General features: G+C 39.3%; 1 protein-coding gene across 1 annotated transcript in view; it reads right to left on the bottom strand.

Moving 5' to 3' along the window:
• atos (atos homolog atossa) overlaps positions 1-6,185 on the bottom strand; it is a 72,783-nt gene that overhangs the window by 10,966 nt on the left and 55,632 nt on the right. The gene's annotated exons all lie outside the window — the stretch shown is intronic.

The following is a 6,185-nucleotide window of genomic DNA, read 5'->3' as shown; positions in this document are numbered from 1 at the left end:
CGTTCCTTTTTTTCCACTTCCGCCACCGACAGCGGCGAGCGGGACCTTTACTCCGACATCTCATTCTCCTCAGCCTACCAATAAATCATAGCCCACATGCCTGCTTTTTATTTATTGTAAACGGCACTCGACCTCGGCCAACAACAGCGCGCCCTATTTCACTAGCTGCTCTATCATTTAGCAATATAACCTAGCGAGAAGAAGCTACGGCCTCTCTTAAATAGCAAAGCAAATTTAAATTTTATTTGAATGTGTCCACGAGGCCATTTCCAAGGTGGACCAAGACAGGTGGATTATTATTACAAAATCATTCCCTATTATACATTCGAGCCCAAGTATTCGAAAAATTTCACTTGCCCGATACATTGGAAATTGAACGGCAATTGAATAGGAAAAATGAAATTTTCAACTGTTAATCTAAATTAAAGAGCTACGCACACACGCGCGCGCGCATAAATATTAACGAACGCGTATAAACACGCGGAATTAGAATGGCGTCAGGCAGTCCACCGCGAAATTATGGATTATCCCAATATTGTTGTCTCGTTTAATGTAGACTTACTAATCCAGTTCAAAACATTCTGTGAATTTAAATTGAATTCTATATCTTATAGGACTATATATATATAACACTTTTTTCTCACTTTTTTTTTTTTTTTTTTTTTTTTTTTTTTTTTTTTTTTTTTTTATCAACCACACTTGCTAAACAGTCTTATCAGTGCTTATTTCCATTTGTCGTATTTAAATTATCAAAATTTTATGTTGTACTATATTGAAATTATAGAATAACGTTAGAACACGCCAAAAAAAAAAACCAAGATTTATCATACGAATAGGTGTAAAAGTACAGCTAAAATTCAAAATCGCATATTCAAGTAAAGAGTGAGCGACGGCAGGATAGGAGACGGCACAAATCGAGTAACATTGTCCTTTCTCCGAGCCTATTTCAACATCCATTTCTTTCGACAGTGTGTGTATTAATACATTGGCATTGTGATATAAACTATGAAAGGAGAATGTTTCTTGCACAATGTAAAAGCTTAAAGCGTTCGCGTGCAAATATCTTAGTGATGGTGTTTGCGAGGCTCGAGGCTATGCTTCGAAACTTTGCTCTCGCGGGACACTGACTTTGAGAAGCAATGAATTACGTTTCCTCTGGCGTCTCGAAAAGAGAAACTACAGCCTCTTCTTCATTCAGCAGTGCAGCGCGCGATTCGGGCGAATTGGCAGGTCTTTACATTCGCGCGCGTTTCGAAAGAAGCCTGGCTTTATTCCCCGTGCGTCACGACGATGCCTTTCACGGCTGCCTCCCGCTACACCCGGACGAGGAAGAGGCGAGATTTATTTGGCGCACAAATGACAAGGCCGCCCCATTCGGACGTCGCGGCCTCGTGGTGCTCGTTCCGCACGGGCGAGCGCAGGACGGTCCCGGGTTATTATTAAATGCGCGTCTTCGAGATGTCGCGAGGGCCTGGCCGATAACCACCAATCGACGTTTCACTCTCCTCTCTTATTCATCCGCGATGGCATTTGGCTTTTGCGGAATTTTGCGCAAGAGGGCGAAATTGGCCACGGGCGAACGTATAGCGCGACGTCTGATGTCGATAACACGAGACTCGATCCTCGGTATCAAAGAGCCAAAATCGTATTATTGTGTGATAAAATTGTCACGCGAGCTGTAGCTTGACTTAGCTCGAGGACATTTCGCCCGTTCAATCGATGCTTTCAAGAAATGCGTAAGATTTTACGACACTAGCGAGTAAAAACATTTTTCTCCGATCAGACGCGTACCTATATATATATATATGCAGATGTGTATAAACAAACGCGCCCACATACACACACACACACACATACGCGCGCGCGCGCAAATCAACGATCGATTTAGAAAAGTCCATCGATAGTTGGTGAGAATTAATTCAGCTCGCTACACCCTAATGAGAACATGCAGTTTTGACAATTTCAATAAGATTTTTAATGTATTGTAAATAAGAAACTATCGCTCTCTTAATAACGAAACATCAATTTACAAAGTTCAACGAATTTTTATCAAATTTATAAATTCAATTAATCCTCATTTGGTTTATTCACAAAGCCGAGGATTCCGTTTCATTCGAACGCAATGTTCACAAAATGTAATATTTCTTCCCACTAATATATTTTTATTTCAATAACATAAATATATTGATTCCATTGTGAACACACATTTTCATCGCGATCGTCTTTAATATTATTCCAAAATCATCGGATTTATAATTTGTTGAACGCTAATGCTCTTGAGAATAAAAATTCGTATTATCGCTACGATTTCAATTGCAAGTGCATTTGTATCTTGTACATTTCTCGCTGCATTTGAAAGTGCGATAACAGATAAATAGAACAGCGCTTGCTTTGAAAATAAATAGTCTGGAGATTTAATTTTTGCTCTTTCGCACAATGCAACATGGGCTCATTAGTTGTACACAGCTGCTTATTCCGTCTGACAGTTTATTTTTACTCAAACTGTTTTATGGGCCTTTTTATGGGTACTTTGCACATTCTGCGTATCGATAGAGAAGTAGTTTATTTGAACTATCGATACAACACTAACAATAACAACAACAACAAGGACGACGACGACGACGACGACGACGACGACGACGACGACGACGACGACAACAAAAAGATTGAACACGATAAAAAGGTATTCGTCTATCATTAATCTATAACCAACATGTTTACACTGGCACACGCACGTACGAAATATCCCTCGTATGGTCGAGTCATTCTTTCATGTCCATATACGTATGCATACGTGCATATATGTACATATGTGTACATACTATAGAGTCTCACGGTGGCTTGATCAAACTTTTATTCTTCCATCCGTTCGTCATTTAAAGCTGCATGCCACTTAATGTATACACTAGTCGATCACACAATAACGGATCAGCTGTTAATACTTAATGCGATTTGTTCTCTCTCTCTCTCTCTCTCTCTCTCTCTCTCTCTCTCACCCCTGCCCGTCGTCATGCTACCGCGAGCAGCCCCGACTTCCCCTTTCTTTCGCAGCAATCCAAGCTACTATCCCCGATAAAGCACTTTCGGCTATGAAAACTGACCTCCCCTCTGCAACTTTTCGATCGCGCGCTCGGCACTTTGGAAACACTCGACGAAGAGGCGCAACATCAGCTGTTTTGCTGACGTTGGGAGCGCGACTCGACAACGACACCACCAGCAGCAGCAGCCTCGGCAGCCTCGACAGCCTCGACAGCAGCACGCTCATCGCCAGAGTCTCGATTGGACATTCCCGCGAATTTTCAACGAGTAATGCACGCGAGGGAATCGAGTCTCCCTCCCGCCCTGCCAAGCATATATAGGGCGGCCGTTGCTGAGCGAGGCGCGTCATGCGCACAGACGAGCATCCCCCGAGGGGTGGAGAGGTCGAGGGACCGACCGGAGACGGGTGCGCTCGGGAATAGAGGCACGGACAAAGACATACATCGGGACAGGCAAGGGGCGAGCAAAATCGAACGCTCGACTCCGGGGACTTTGATACTTGGGCGACTTTATCTGGGGATTCTGTTGGTGCGCGACGGTTGAAATTGGAGCGGCGCCAAACGAATGGAAATTCATCGCTCGACTATTTTCCAGAGTTCCGATTCTCGAGATGTGTGCGTGTGGGAGGGCCTCCGAGGGGAGAGGGGAGACACAAAAAATTTTCCATGACAACGAACAGCTCTCCATCGTTAAGCCGTTGAACATTACCTGCCTGAACTTGGCGCGGCGGCGACGGCGGGTGGATGGTGGTGGATGAGAGGGGGGGAGGATTCTTTACGACGCATCCACCGAGTAAAGAAAAATCCATCGCTTGCCTCCTACTCTCCATCTTCATCCCTCCCAGTAAACTCGGTGATGAAGCTCGGAGGCAAATAACTAATCGGCTAATACATTGATTGTACTGGGCGATATGATCGGCGAGGAGAATAATGAGACTAATGGTCACCGAGCAGTTTTGCCCGAAATGTCGGCCCTCGGATTTCCTGCATCTCTATTTACAGATTTCCAATACTCTTAGTCTTTTATCATTACACATATAGAAAAAGAGAGGGGCGATCAAGAGATAGAGATAGAGAGAGAGAGAGAGAGAGAGAGAGAGAGACAGACAGACAGACAGACAGACAGACAGACAGAGACAAAGATTGTGCGGCGAGAATCATTTATTTTGCTCGTTCTTTGAATGTTCTGGGCCACGACATTCGCTGCAGTGGCTTTTGGGCCGATTTAAGCTGGCCTTGGGAACACTTTAATTGAAAATCAGGGATAACCTATACTAGGGCATTTTGCACTCTCGTTCGTATCTACGAAGCTTAGATGAATAAAAAAATATTCATATCAAAATCCTCGAATTTGTCATTCTCTCGTTCGTTTACTTACGTAAATCGTTCCAAAGATTGTTACCATAGCGTATTAACGAATGCCATTAGACAAAGTTTAAAAATAATGTTCGGAGCAGAATAGTGTTAAAAAAAAAACAAAAAAAAACAGAAAGAAAATTAATTTATCGTATCTGAAAAGAGTTGTGTAAGCATTACTCTATTAATCCCCATAAAAGAATTTATAAGCTACGCTACTGCATTAAACAGGAATTTAATTGTCATATTTCATTAATGACAATCAATGAAGATACCAAAGTTGAAGTAATAGTCGAATAATAACTTTAGTATCCGATAGAAAAAAATATAAAAAAGGTTAGTGTGTTATTTCTTGATTGTAGAGCGCAGGAATAACGATCTTTACAGGAACATGTACGAGATTATATCAAGGCAAAATTGCGTAAAATGACGAGTATACAAAATGCAAATGTGTGTGTACGCTCGCGCTCGCTCATGATAGTATCGAAGATTTTTCTAACAAGAGTACGAAAAATAATGTTGTTAGAGGGCGATGAGAGGACGTTGACAACAACGACTGTCCGCCTCCTCTGTGGAGAAATCAGCCTAACAGTTGGTAATTTTATCGTAACTCTCAATTACGTTCATATTATATAAACAGAAATATTACGCTTCATCGATGAAATATATTATGTTCTACATCGAATTACGCAATACTAGCCTTATCAGATACACGATTAAACTACGCTTGGATAAGGAAATTTCAAATTCACCTTATAATGATTTTGTTAATTTCCATTAATTATAATTAATTGCTTGATTGTTGTAAATTCAAAGGAGTTGATACGAATAAAGCGTCTTCGAAGTTAAATATCACCACTAGATTAGCATCAATTTTGTTTAGATTATTATTTAATGAAAATCTTAATTCGTAACAAAAGATTTTCATCAAATTTCAAATGAAATTCATGTTTATGATAATTTTACAGTTTTTCTTGACTCATAAATTCTTATAAAAGCCTTACCAGAACATGTATGCTTTCATTTTTGAATGCAAAGTTATTTTTTGTCATTGTTTCAAAGCTTAACTAACTACAGTAAAATAAAATGTAAAACGCAATTAATACACAATCCTAAAAATACTAAAATAGTTTTCAATAAAAAATAAAATAAAATAAGAAAATAAAAAAAAAATAAAATAAAAACAATTATAAATGTTAAATAAAGCCTAAAGATTTTAAATATTGACTGAAGAAAAAGAAATATCATCGACACTGCAACATGACTAAAGTTAAATAGTATTAAAACGACATTAATTAAATAGTATAGAGCATACGCAATTTTTTAAATACATTATTTTTAATGGATGAGCAGTGCTTTTTAATTATAAAAATCAAAATGATTCTTATCACGTGTGATAATAATAAAAAAAAAAAAAAAATAAAAAAAAAAATGAAACAGAAAGTTTAGTGTGTAACGAGGAACGAGTATATATAAATCTGACGGGGTAAAATTTTTTTTGTTTAAGAAAGATCTTTTTCAAGATTATGGAGCCGACGATGTTGATATGCCAACGCCAAAAGCTCTTTGAATACAACATTTAAGCTATAGAAATTTGAGCCGAAGTCTGAAATATCTTTTTGAAAGATGGAGAAAGAGAATGGTTGAGAAGAAGTTCTTACCTATACGTGGATACGCTTGATGCAGAGGAGGAAAAGAAAGACAAAGAGATAAAAAAATAAGGGATCAGGGGAACGTGAGACCTTGCTGAAAGAGGGTGCAAAAAACGTGTAAGATAGATAGATAGATAGA

This window comes from Ceratosolen solmsi, unplaced genomic scaffold, assembly GCF_000503995.2.
Source record: "Ceratosolen solmsi marchali unplaced genomic scaffold, CerSol_1.0 scaffold14, whole genome shotgun sequence".
Classification (NCBI taxonomy): domain Eukaryota; kingdom Metazoa; phylum Arthropoda; class Insecta; order Hymenoptera; family Agaonidae; genus Ceratosolen; species Ceratosolen solmsi.
This window is presented reverse-complemented; position numbering and strand designations above follow the sequence as displayed.